A 14,050-nucleotide genomic window follows, 5' to 3' on the forward strand; every position below is an offset into this window, starting at 1 on the left:
TCGTTAATAGGGCGGTTCTTCTTTTCTTGGAATCGACCTAGTCTAGGGGCCCGTACAATGTTATGAGTATCGACTGATACGTCCTGTTTGTCATGGCAGAATGAAATAATCTGGTCCTCTGACTACTCCCAACACTCACCAGCCATGGTATGGAGACGAAAAAAAAAACCAAGTTGCAACGCCGAAGTCTATTTTCCGAGTCGTCGCATTTTTCAGTTAACGTTTGCACTTCCGACGAAAGCTTGGAAATAACAGAACCAGCCTCAGTGCCATGGACAGAATGGCAAGCTTTGTTTGCTTCAACTGTGTGCCCTAACTTGTCGACGCAGGCGGCAAGGCGTCCATCTAAGCTATCTGTATTTGACTGCGCAACACGGATTAATGCGAGTTCCCTCAGGACGGAATTCTGGGTCATTACGAGGCGAAAAACATCGTTATAGATTGTTTCGAGGGTAGGAGCAGGGTTGGCGTCCCCGCAATCAGGATCGGGGCTTACCTCAATGTCTCCAGACAACATAAGTAATAAACACACAACGTGAGCATTAATAGCAATCTAACACAATAGGTCGCCAAGTGCAATACACCAACGGTCAAGCATGTCGGGGTGGGGGCAAGACACCGCAAGCGAAAAACGATTGCTTGAACAACAGCAAGATGCGTGTGCCAGGTAATTAACCTGCACAAAAAGGGCATTTCCGTGACCGAATTCCTTGCGGTGAGGTGCCCCAAACTGGCGTCCGGCGAGGGTGGTATTTGTAGATATGGGTTTGCTCCAGCGCTGATTGTTCCTAGTGGCCAGGTGAGAGAGGGGTTGAGGGCTGTCGTTGGCGGTAGCAGAAAAACTGCGCACTGAAGACTTTCGCCAACTTGAAGCTCTTGTGGCAGCTCATAGATGCCGTCCTCAATGAAGACACCGGCAGCGTCAGCAAGGGCTGAGGCCTCAGTGGCCCAAAGAAGGGCAGCCTGCACGAAAAAGGGTATTTGCATGACCGAGTCCCTTGTGGTAAGGTGCCTCAAACTGTTGTCCGGCGAGGGTGGTATTCGTAGATAGGAGTTTCCTCCCGCGCTGATTGTTCCTTGTGACCAGGTGAGAGAGGGGTTGAGGGCTGTCGTTGGCGGTAGCAGAAAAACTGCGCACTGAAGACTTTCGCCAACTTGAAGCTCTTGTGGCAGCTCATAGATGCCGTCCTCAATGAAGACACCGGCAGCGTCAGCAAGGGCTGAGGCCTCAGTGGCCCAAAGAAGGGCAGCCTGCACGAAAAAGGGTATTTGCATGACCGAGTCCCTTGTGGTAAGGTGCCTCAAACTGTTGTCCGGCGAGGGTGGTATTCGTAGATAGGAGTTTGCTCCCGCGCTGATTGTTCCTTGTGACCAGGTGAGAGAGGGGTTGAGGGCTGTCGTTGGCGGTAGCAGAAAAACTGCGCACTGAAGACTTTCGCCAACTTGAAGCTCTTGTGGCAGCTCATAGCTGCCGTCCTCAATGAAGACACCGGCAGCGTCAGCAAGGGCTGAGGCCTCAGTGGCCCAAAGAAGGGCAGCCTGAACGAAAAAGGGTATTTGCATGACCGAGTTCCTTGCGGTGAGGTGCCTCAAACTGTTGTCCGGCGAGGGCGGTATTTGTAGATACGGGTTTGCTCCCGCGCTGATAGTTCTTTGTGGCCATGCGAGAGAGGGGTTGACGGCTGTCGTTGGCGGTAGCAGGAAAACTGCGCACTGATGACTTTCGCCAACTTGAACTCTTGTGGCTGCTCGTAGATGCCATCCTCGATGAAGACACCGGCAGCGTCAGCAAGGGCTCAGGCCTCAGTGGCCCAAAGAAGGGCAGCCTGAACGAAAAAAGGTATTTGCATGACCGAGTTCCTTGCAGTGAGGTGCCTCAAACTGTTGTTAGGCGAGGGCTGTATTTGTAGATACAAGTTTGCTCCCGCGCCGATTGTTCTTTGTGGCCATGCGAGAGAGGGGTTGACGGCTGTCGTTGGCGGTAGCAGGAAAACTGCGCACTGATGACTTTCGCCAATTTGAATGAAGCTCTTGTGGCTGCTCGTAGATGCCATCCTCGATGAAGACACCGGCAGTGTCAGCAAGGGCTCAGGCCTCAGTGGCCCAAAGAAGGGTAGCCTGAACGAAAAAAGGTATTTGCATGACCGAGTTCCTTGCAGTGAGGTGCCTCAAACTGTTGTTAGGCGAGGGCTGTATTTGTAGATACAAGTTTGCTCCCGCGCCGATTGTTCTTTGTGGCCATGCCAGAGAGCGGTTGACGGCTGTCGTTGGCGGTAGCAGGAAAACTGCGCACTGATGACTTTCGCCAACTTGAATGAAGCTCTTGTGGCTGCTCGTAGATGCCATCCTCGATGAAGACACCGGCAGCGTCAGCAAGGCCTGAGGCCTCAGTGGCCCAAAGAAGGGCAGCCTGAACGAAAAAGAGTATTTGCATGATCGAGTTCCTTGCGGTGAGGTGCCTCAAACTGTTGTCCGGTGAGGGCGGTATTTGTAGATATGGGTTTGCTCCCGCGCTGATGGTTCCTTGTGACCAGGTGACAGAGGGCTGTCGTTGGTGGTAGCAGGAAAACTGCGCACTGAAGACTTTCGCCAACTTGAAGCTCTTGTGGCAGCTCGTAGATTCCGTCCTCGATGAAGACACCGGCAGCGTTAGCAAGGACTGAGGCCGCAGTGGCCCAAAGAAGGTCAGCCTGCACGAAAAAGGACATTCGCGTGACCGAAATCCTTGCGCTGAGGTATGGCAGAAGGTGGCACTCTCGTGTGTGCCAGAAGGTTCAAGTTCGGCTACCAAACGCACCGCACAACAGCCGGCCTTGAAGCTTCGAAGGGCATACACAATACCTATACATGTGGATCACATTACATATTAGTAATTCATTGTGTATATGCAAAAGCTTTCTTCGCTGCAGAATTACAACCTAGCGAATTTGGCACTTTTGAGCACGTATATCAACACCAACTGTTCTCACGATTTGCAGATCCGTATAGTATGCAATAAAGACTGGCATGATATATTCTGCATTTTCGCGAAAAATGTAAATATATTGATTGCATGCTAAAATACAGAGTGCGAAACCAGAAGGAAGGGGATTAACTGAGCGGCCTGATTTTTTTATTAGTCATATCATAAGAAGCCTACAAACACTAACACCAAGCACAACATAGGGGAAACTACTTTGTGTTTAATAAATGAAAGGAAATAATGATAAATCAATAGAAATGAAAGTGGATGAAAAGAGAGCTTGCCACAGGTAGGGACCGAACCCACAACCTTCGCATTTCGCGTGCGATGCTCTACCAATTGAGCTACCACGGCGCCATTTGACCGTCCAATTTCTTGGGTATTTATGGTTTCTAGTAGAACTCTGGGAGTATTAGCCAGCGCCACCACTCAGAGACCTTGGCGGCGGACATGGAACGTCCTTTCTGCCGCATGCGTCACGAGAACGTGATCGTTTTGGGTGAAGGCGACTGGTCAATAAACCAACGCATGCTACCTGAAGGCATCAGTTAGTTATTATTATGTATTAGTGTATGTTTTAAAATTTTCCAGCAAGCAATGGTTGTATCAAACACTATAAATGTGCTGAACAGTGTATATTAATTGATTCAAAATTACAAAAGATATGGTACACATTTGAGCTGCAGAAATGCAATAAATGCAGCAAATGGTATTTAGCTTTCAAAAATAAAATAAAGCAGTGTTCATCGTTAACAACGAGCTGCAGGGACTCCATTATCCGAGTATCTTGACCAATAAATGCAGTACATGGCTATGCTATTATCTTCCATCCTGCATTAGCAAAATAACAAGAGAATCATGATTGTTCAGTCTGTGCAATTACAGATGGGCACTGCGGAATATTTCATAAGGTAAGAAACTCCCGAATACAACAATCTTAATTAATGTGATCAGGCACATTGCACAACTCATTTAACTGGGCAAGGCAAGTGAAAGGTAGGAGAAATTTCTATTTTGCAAATTTAGGAATTGCATGTTACCGTGAACACTGAACCACTTTGTCCTTGTGAATACAACCTGGTACATAGAGCAGCAAAATCAAGTAAATTTACAGTGGCGTTTTCACCATAGAAAATAAGAGGGAATAAAGTTTAGACACTACCAAAGACACCTCTCCACAGTAGATATTTGTCCAGGAGCGTGTATGTGACCTAACTATAAAAGTGACATTGTGAAATCTGCAATATATCTGTGCATTCCACTTTATAAGTACTGCAGCTGAAAATCTTACGGGATATGGCACATTAAGACTGAGATACACAAGACATGAAAAAATAATTGTTTTTACAGAACATTATTACACTAGGAGACACAGAGTACTGTTTTACAGAGAGTGAACAGAAAATCAAAATTAGAAAACCCCCACTGGCATTCTCATTTGTCCTGCATTACATGCATCGAGCGCAACAATTTCCAACTCTAAAATGCAGAATATTAGGCTATTTTTATCCTAAAATTTATTGCGTATTTCTTATTTCCTAATTTAGTAAGAACTGACATTTCGTCACACTTTCCTGAAAAATTTAGCATCTGTTGTCAACTACTTTCCATAGAACACGCCCCCTTCTTTCAATGAGTTAGCTTGGCAATACTCAGACAAGTAGTATTTACCTTATTTAAACTTATGATGTATAGCACCAAAGCTTCCCATTTTTGTTTACTCTACTGGGTGGGGTGCCTTCAATGTCTCCTGAAAATAAAGCTTTGTTTTTAAAAAAATAACTGTTTGAAATATAGGGATGCAGGGCCTACGTTTTATGTATTTGACTTGGTGGACCTCGCCCCAAAATTTTAAACAACATTTTCCTGCCTTCCAGCGTCGCTCCCACAAAAGAACGTTCAAGTCGTGTTTGATATTGTATCTTCCCCTTACTTAACTACATTCCAGAAAACCGTGGCTCAGGCAGGAATTGGCAGAGTTTATCCATAAAAACTGCGAAACGTTACCGTAAACGTCAATAGTCTTGCTGTAAGCTGTATTTCTTGGATCTGTTTAGGGAAATAATTGTGAAGATCAGCACCGAAATGAATTTAACATTAAGTTGATGTGCTTCTGCAATGCTGAGTAATGCAGTACACGAATATATTACGCAGAACAATATTTAGCCAACAAACATCACTCACTAACTATCAAACTGGTCGCAGATCAAACGTCGATGAGACCTATCCTTGAAACACGGAATTGCGGCATACTATGACAAAGCACGAGTGCACTTCGTGCAACTATGAAAAGAATAAATTGCTTCCCACCAGAGGATAGCATGAAGCTAGAAAGAAACCCCATACGGCTTTCTCAAAAGCAAAGCTTCGCGCATAATATTTAAAAAATGCCTCAATTTCCACCTAAAGGCGAAGCATTGATTCTGATAGGTAAATAGTAGGCGAATAGGAATGAAGGACAATAGTTCTACTGACTCTATACACTTGAAAATCTTCAACTAAATTGAGAAGCACGGCGTCACGTGCTCGAAGGCAAACATACACACATCCCACTCGATGAGCGCGGACGCTCGCTGTCGAAAAGCTGCCATGAGGAAGAGCGGTATCAGGAGCGAGCGAATTGATATTCGTGCTACCTCTCACTTCAATGCGAACTAAGCGGCGAGAGCAAAGCGCTCACAAAGCTATGAGCCCCCCTCGAACCTAGACTTCGCAGGTCACTTTAACGACAGGGCCCGCATTGTCACGCGGCTGACTCTGTATTCATTGCAGGTCGCTTTCAAGGTAGCGAACCGCACAGCTTCGCTCAGCTGCTCCACACGCAGGCTCCCCTTCACTTAGACAGATGGAACGTAATTTTTTAACTGCAAATGTTTCTATGTAGGCTTTCTGGAAAATATATTTAAAAGCCAAACTTCGTTTCCCTTTGCCTGTTCATCACGGTTCGGCTTTCGTCGTGGTTTCTGCCAGATATATTTCTGGATATATATAGACAGCTTGGGCCATCAAGGTGTTTGCTGAATTCTGTCATGCGGAGTAGAAACCTCGGCCGCTGGGCATGTACTCCAAAAATAACTTGCTCCTGGCGGGTGTCTGACATAGAAAACAATGTCGGTCACTAGGTAAGTGCCTCCAGTTATGTAACCTTTCTTGATCACTGCTACAGGATGGATATGGCACTGTCACTCAAGTGGTATCAAAGGCAAATGTATTTATATGTGTGTCGCACTTTTCATTGTATGCACCTGTCTTCAACATGCTCCCTCGACAAGCAGCTGTCATTCGGCACTGCTGCTACCTCGTGAACGCAAAGAAGCTTCGCGTCATTTATATTCCAACATTGCTTTGTATCTGATTGTTTTCATGCATTCGCATACTAGGGTAATCGACGCCCTTTGCAGCTGCAATATATTGCTTCTGCGTAGCTCATCGTAGCGCATCGGGCTGCTATGCGTAGCGCATCAGGCTGCTATGCTGAGCTATCAGGGCTCGAAAGCGGCAATTTGATCACCTTGTGTCACTGTGTATGTGGTCACGTACACACGCCTGCCGCTCATCAGCAAACCTCTTTCACGCCGGCATGTGTCACAGCATATGCGGAATAGGGTAGGCAACGCTGTTTGAAGAAACTATTTGACGCCGACTTGAACCACTGGGTATGTACCACTCGGTCTTTGTTAGTCTCCAATGAACCTCTTTGACTTCCAACTTGGGTCGCTGTATATTTCTCAGTAGGTGCGTGCCGCGCTCCAATGAACATATTTGACGCCTACTTAGGTAACTAGGTATCTGCCACTTGGAAGGCGCAGCTCTACAATGACGAAAAAGATCCCTTAAATTTCTCTGATGCCAAGCGGAATCGAGCATACGTCACAACGGTCACTGTAGGACAACACCCCGACTTATTAGGAGGCTGCTTCACAAATACACTGGGTTTTCAATCAACGCCGATTTTCACGCGAACACTTTAGCGAGCAGCGTCATAAATTCACTGCCCATGTACCGCTCTTCTATGAACCTCTCTTGAACCTGGGTAACTGTGCCTGTGCCACTGAGTGTGCGGCAAGTGAGGGAACAGTGTTTCCAGGTACCGGCCTGCTACGATTCTGGTTTCGGAGGCTAACCCGGACTTCGCGGCAGTGCCAATAGACCGTGCAGCGTGTCCCAAACGAACCGCGAGAGTGGAGACCGGTTGCCATTTGACGCGTTTCTCAGCGTTCGCACGCAACGGCTCACCATGCATTTCGGAGGCCACGTCGAGGATTCGCGGCGAAAGTGCTAGATGGCGCCGAGTGTTCCTAGGAAAGTGGGCAATAGGAGCCTCGCTGTAGTACATGCTTCACACATAACTCTTTTCAATGGTGGCAATCCGTTTGCCTCGCTATAGTGATTCAATGTCAAAGCATTACCGCTCACAATCATCGTAAGATAGGTTCTACCACATTTAGTACATGAACCAGTTCTTATGCAAGCATCGCCGTAACTCGTTTCACAGTGGACAGTCTAGAGTTAGGATGCTCCTTCACTCGTTCAGTTAGTACTGTCTAGCGAAAAACACATGTTTTCTACATGGGGACAAAGAAACGAACTAAATATGCATACGCAATCTGCCATAAGTATTGCCACGTACTACCCGCCGCGGTGGCCTTGCGGCTATTTGGTTGCACTGCTAAGCACGAGGTCGCGGGATCAAATGTCGGCCACAGCAGCCTCATTTTCATGGGAGAGAAATGCAAAAACGCCCATGTCGCGGGCATCGGGACATGTTAAATTTCGCCTGGTGGTCGAAATTATTCTGGAGTCCTCCACTATGGCGTGCCTCATAATCAAATCATGGTTTTGGGACGCAAAACTACAGAATATAATCGTCACGTTTTCGACGTTGTCACTCGAACAACGATTAGAAATGTGTTGTATTTACATCAGCCTCCCGTGTACTTGTCACCTGAATCGTAGCTGAGGAGATGGAAACGAAGGAAGTGTGGAAGTCCGGGCTTCTGCAATGCCACGCTGCGATAGGATTCTGTTTCGGGGAATCTCCACGTGGCTCTCTTCACGCCTGGAAGGGCTCACAGCGGGTAGTGAAACACCGTCGCTGTGGTGCTACTTTTTCCGGTAGTTGAGCAGGCTGCTAGATGGGCCCAGTTCTTGCGAGACTTGAGCCCTTGCTCGCACGCATCCTGCGCGCACACGCCGGAGATAGGGCTTGGGAAACTACACCAAGACGTTGGAAGTTGCCTACTTTAACCTTTTTGGCCCTGAGGTGGTCCTTTGTTTGACGCCGGCCGACGGTTACTTCGGCTCCTTTGGGCTCCCAGGCTCAGCGGCCGCGCGCACTCTTCCGCTGTCTCAATGTCCCGAGTCAGTGCCTTGCCATTGTGCCCCGTATGTTTCTCTATATTCATTTGCGGTTCACGCCCACTTATGAGCATTTGGACGTTTTGTGCATTCAGGCTGAATTTAATTGTAAAGAACTGTGCTGTCTTCAAACACGGCATAATAAATGTGCCATTAGAGAGCGTCGCCTAGGGTTTTCCTTGCTGTGGCGCGGACCCCTGGCTTGGAGGGGCTTAGCGCGAGCGCGCAGCGTCTTGTCGGTACATGTCGCGGAGCGTGCGTACACGCGGGCCCTAACGGGGCTCGACAAGTTCGATAGCACGGTGGTCGTTTGGAAAAATAGTAGTTTGTGAGGCAAACTGTGACCACAACTATGACCAGAAAGCAGCGACCACAATTAAAAGCATTTTGCTCAAAAAGCGACGGGGAAAAACACAAGCGCAAATTGGACCATATTGGGTTAGAGACCTACGTATACACCGAAGCATGACAAAAAACTCGGGTTGGCTGCATCGTGGACGCAGCCGCAGTGGAGCGCATGAATTTTCTTGCTCGTGCTGCCGACGGGGCGCAAGTGTCAAATAGGCGAGCAAGCGGGAAATCTTTGCAGCATATTGCACAACAACAGAGAAACTTCTGCAAGTTGGTGGAAGTTCATATTTGACAAACAGCCATGTTAACTAGACAAGCGGAAGAAAAAAAATGAACACAAGCGCTGACTGCCAACTAAAAGTTTATCTGTCCTAATGTCGTTACCGCTGCTGTTTGCCAAATATTCATATCATACATTTCAAGGCTTTACAACACTTGATGGACACCTTTATGAGCGTCAATAACTATACCTAGAATGACAGAACAACCTGTTTCAAAAGCCGCCATTTCTGGTTGGATGGACAAGCGTACTGCCAAAGTACGCCGCTCTGAACGCCGTGCGCTACGCTAAATTTAGAGCCGACTTGGTCTTCCCCGGCGCGATAACGGTGTCATCTGCTCAAAAGAAGCATGCATGGTCAAGTACTGGCTTTCGTTTTCTCCACACAACAATAGAAATGTAAGGAGAGTGTGTAGTATTGTTACAAAGATACTATTGGTAATGCTGTAACATTTTATCGTTACATCGGTATCAGCAAGCGATCCCCTCTGAGCCTTTTAAGGATATTTTAATGTCACGCACTTAAGATATAAATGTGCCCGAAACAAGCTGAATGCAATGATCAGACTTGAGAAGCGCGCTCATTTTATAAAGAAATTTCAAGAAGCTCGATCTGACATAAAAGGACATGGTCCGTAATCAATAATCTTATAGGCGGCAACATTTCAACTCCTAAGCAGCGCCTTTCATCTTATTTTTCTGCAGACGGCGAAACTGTGTCAAACTTATTTAATCAGTTTTTTTAAGCGTCTCGGTATAGAGGACACGGCGACCATTAGTGTGTACTTTAACAGATAGCTTGCTAGATTCCGCATATCTTCATTTACTATCGCTTGATGAATCGAGGTCCATTGTCTTTAACCTTAAGACGAATAAATCACATGGCTTTGACAAAATCTCTGACGGTGAACTCCAGATAAATTTCGACTGAATAAAACATATATTGCTATCTCTCCTAAACTCCATTTTGGATGGCGGTGTTATTCCAGTTGAAATGAAAACCGCAATTGTAATTCCGCTTCATAAGCAAGGTGCACGCAATAGTATTGAAAATTACAGACCTGTTTCGATAATTACCAATATAGCTCAAATATTAGAAAAACACATGGCTCTAGATAAGCATAGTGTATTATCATCACATCAGTATGGATTTGTACAGGGGAAGTGTACGCAAACACTGTTAGAAGCTTTCTCTGATCTTTTAAACTTAACACTAGACCGTAACCGGGTAGCATGTGTCCTCTTTATGGATGCCTCTAAGGCATTTGGCAGTGCTTGTCATGACATTTTGTTACAGAACATGTCTCTCCTAGGCCTTCATAGATCCTGCTTTAATTTGTTAACTTACTTTCTTCTGGATAGACGACAGTGTGTAAAGGCGGGAAATAGTTTAAGTGTTTTTACCAGTATTCATTCAGGAGTCCCTCAGGGCTCAATATTAAGCCTCTGATTTTTAACATTTCAGTGAATGATTTGTCTAATGTGCTAGGTAATTATATATCTGAATATGCCGATGATATGGTTCTTGTATCCTGTGCAACTAATTACTCTGATGCAATCAGCTCCTTACAGAATGAGGCAACTAAAGCTATTGACTGGTTTGCGGCTAATTTAATAAGCATCAACTCCTCTAAAACGCGACCTGTCTGTTTCCATAATCCCACGAAAAAAAATCCTGCCTACGACCTCATTATTCTTACACACAACTGTCTGTTGTGATTGCACATTTCAACCTGTTAAAAATGCATCTTCTAAGTATCTAGGGCTGCTTTTTGACTGTGATCTTTTATGGAACTCGCAATTATCTCACCTCTGTAAAATACTGCGTGCGCACTCCTGTAAATTATACAATATGCGATGTCTTATGCTAATCTCCGGGCGAAAAATCATTGTCCATGCTTTAGTCTACATTGTGCTACGTTATGGTTTGACTGTGTATGGCCACTGTACTCTTAGGTGGAGCGCAAGAAATAATTCAATTTTACTTTCACTGCTGTGAGCAGTGGCATACGATTTGTGTCCACAGCAAGATGCAGACGCCTTTGGGTTGTTGAATTTGCCAAACTTCACTTCCCTGATTGTCGAAATTGCTGTAATTAAACACTTCGGGAATAATGATTTTAAAATACGATATACGCCTGTCCGCTCATTAAGACCGAAGAACCCTACGTCATCCCCAAGACTGCGACAAAGTATGGAAGGAGAACGTGGCAATACTATATATTCCATCCATATTTAATAAGGCCTGTGTTAGAAGCAAACGCAAGACGAATTTTCGAAGTTTAAAGTACCATTTTGTATAATAATTCAATATTTTGCTCCGACCCGCAAATAGCTAACTCCGCTATTAATCCTGTGCAGTTTTCTGTGACCTGACTGTCAGGCACTGCCAGTCAAGCCCTCTGAGGCTTTGGTAGGCCTGGTATCTGTACTTTGTTTTCCTTTATGCACAATAAAGATTGTATTGTATTGTATTACGCTACAACAGAGAGCTACGAAAACAGAAAATATGTCACGGTATATGTCATTTCGAATGTCATTATCGGGCACAAATTCAAGACAACTGATACAGCCCGCATACTGCTTGATGTGTTGATGCATTGCGTTAAGCGCCAGTTTAATACTTAAAACAGCGAGTAGGGTAGTGGAAGAGTCCTTAATAAAGCAGTGGTCTCTCGCATTCCGTTTCGTTATACAGAAAATGACTGCTTTTCTTTTCTGCATGGTTCGTTAAGAGCGTTATTTTTACCACGGTTGTCGCCATAGCTTAACTGGCGACCTGTTGTTCCTAGGCTGCCTGTCGTGTTCACCTCGCCCTCCGCGATTGGTCAAAAACTTTTTGGACCACCCCCATTTCACCTGTCTGTCACGCGACGTCACGAACAACGCGATAGCTCCCCATCTGATATGACGTGTACGCACTTATTATGCATGATTTGGCCGAACAAAAGAAAAATTGTTATTTCTGATTCGACGGTTTTCGCCATTAGCCCTCGGCTATTGGTGAAAAGTTTTCGGGCTGCATCCACTTCACCTACCTCTCACGCGACGCCACAAAACCGGAAAAAACTCACCGCGTCAAAGTGACGTGTACGCGATAACGGCGCATTAATATGCCAAACAAAACTGAATTTTCTACTAAATAGCCGGAGGCTGCCCAGTTCCGAAAGGAATAAAAGATGGCTGCCGCCGATCGCTCAGGCACTGGCTACTCGCACCTGTCGGAGAGCATGGGTTTGTTTGCGTGTAATAGAACTTTTTGTGTGGCATTGTAACGTTTTCTAGCACTTTCGGCACGTTTACAACCTCCATCTGCCAACTCTTCTTTGCTGAGCATCCGTTTTAGCGTCATTCTTAAGGTTCCGTTACATGCCGCCGCGGTCGTCGACGAGCCACCGCAAGCTAAGTAAGGGAAAGCGGATCAGTCGCAGACGCCACTACCACCCTCTTCATCCGACTATCGATTTTCAGTGCAGTGGCTTGGCCCTATCGAATCCCTCTCCACTTGAGAGTGCTCCTCGCCTCTTGTGAGCCAATTAGATAGGACAAGCCGCTCAGTGCAGGGAATGCTATTCGTTTTTCAAGCAAACAAAAGTGACCTACTGTGAACGAGGAGAGTGGTTGATTGGTCTGTTCAGACAACCCTACGGTTGACCGCCCAATGCTTGCGTTGGTGGTTACGCAAATTTGACATCAGGAGATTGGAATTAAAACATATTGGAATAGCTTTACGTTCTACGGCCCCTGGTCACCGGGATCAGGCCACACTACAGGCCTGTATATGCAACTTTATCAACACGCGGATTTTTTTTTAATCCGGTGGAAGAGCAGATTGAGTGAGGGAACAACGCGGGTAAATGACATCTTAGTTGAAATCAAGAAAAAGAAATGGGCATGGGCAGGACATGTAATGAGGAGGGAAGATGGCCGATGGTCGTTAAGGGTTACGGACTGGATTCCAAGGGAAGGGAAGTGTAGCAGGGGGCGGCAGAAAATTAAATGGGAGGATGAGATTAGGAAGTTTGCAGGGGCAACATGGCCACAATTAGCACATGACCGGGGTAGTTGGAGACGTATGGGAGAGGCCTTTGCCCTGTAGTGGGCATAATCAGACTGATGATGATGATGATGATGATGATGTTGATGATGATGATGATGATGATGCGATGTACTATCAGATACAATTCACAGTCTTGTGATATCAATTTTCCTTGCTGAGTTACGGAGTCGTAAACTTGATAGTTTTGTTTTTTGAAAATGCTAGATTATTGCCAATATTTGATAAAGAATTGACAATCTAAATATGAAATTCGAAACCAAGTGTTACTAGATTTTAAGGTTTTCTTTCAAGTGCAACAAACTTCGTCAAATTTGGTGCAGTGGTTGCAGAGAAAAACGAATTCTTCTTTTAGATGTATCTAGGTAGGAGCAACTGAGTTAAAGCTTCCTCTTAAAGTGAATCACGAACGGTGGGAAATATAAGGAAATGCGCCTTGTGGCGGCCTGTATTGACCAAAGAACAAGCAAGCATTCATATTGTATAACCTTTGAGATGCCACAGCGTTTGTATTGTCAGAGGCTATGCATAACTTATGTAGGCACCTTTGTTAGGCCTAAAGCAGTAGAATACAAAGAATGTATCATAGAAACAGAACCAAGTTGGTGCTAATACATTGTTGTCGAAGCATAATTACTCAAGTCGAAAGCAGGTAGCTGCTGGAGCTTTTGCCTCGAAGGCACCGTCATGTTCAGTCGTGTATGGTAGTACCGTTGCAGCGTGAAAATAAATTATTCCGACTATCTGCCGACGAGGCGTTCCCGCCAATTCTCCGCCGACACGGCCGTCAGCGATCCGTCCGCAGAGTGTTGGTGTCGGTTAAGTGTTACATGTGTGCCAACAGGACAGAAAACGCTGTCGCTATCAGTCGCCATAAAAAGATCGGTGTTGTGTTGCCCTAGCGTGAACGAGCCTATAGAGAACCCAAACATACCGAAAGACAAACACAGACAGGCAGAAGGATACACACTGGAAGGTGCGTTCAATATCCAAAGAATGCTAATTACATTCAGATCAACCATCTCAACTATCCATCCTATGG

At 45.7% G+C, this 14,050-nt stretch overlaps 1 protein-coding gene across 1 annotated transcript in view; it reads left to right on the plus strand.

The window, feature by feature from the left end:
- The window catches only part of LOC139052513 (tachykinin-like peptides receptor 86C), a 331,385-nt gene that overhangs the window by 104,086 nt on the left and 213,249 nt on the right, over window positions 1-14,050 (plus strand). The gene's annotated exons all lie outside the window — the stretch shown is intronic.

This window comes from Dermacentor albipictus, unplaced genomic scaffold, assembly GCF_038994185.2.
Source record: "Dermacentor albipictus isolate Rhodes 1998 colony unplaced genomic scaffold, USDA_Dalb.pri_finalv2 scaffold_26, whole genome shotgun sequence".
Classification (NCBI taxonomy): Eukaryota; Metazoa; Arthropoda; class Arachnida; order Ixodida; family Ixodidae; genus Dermacentor; species Dermacentor albipictus.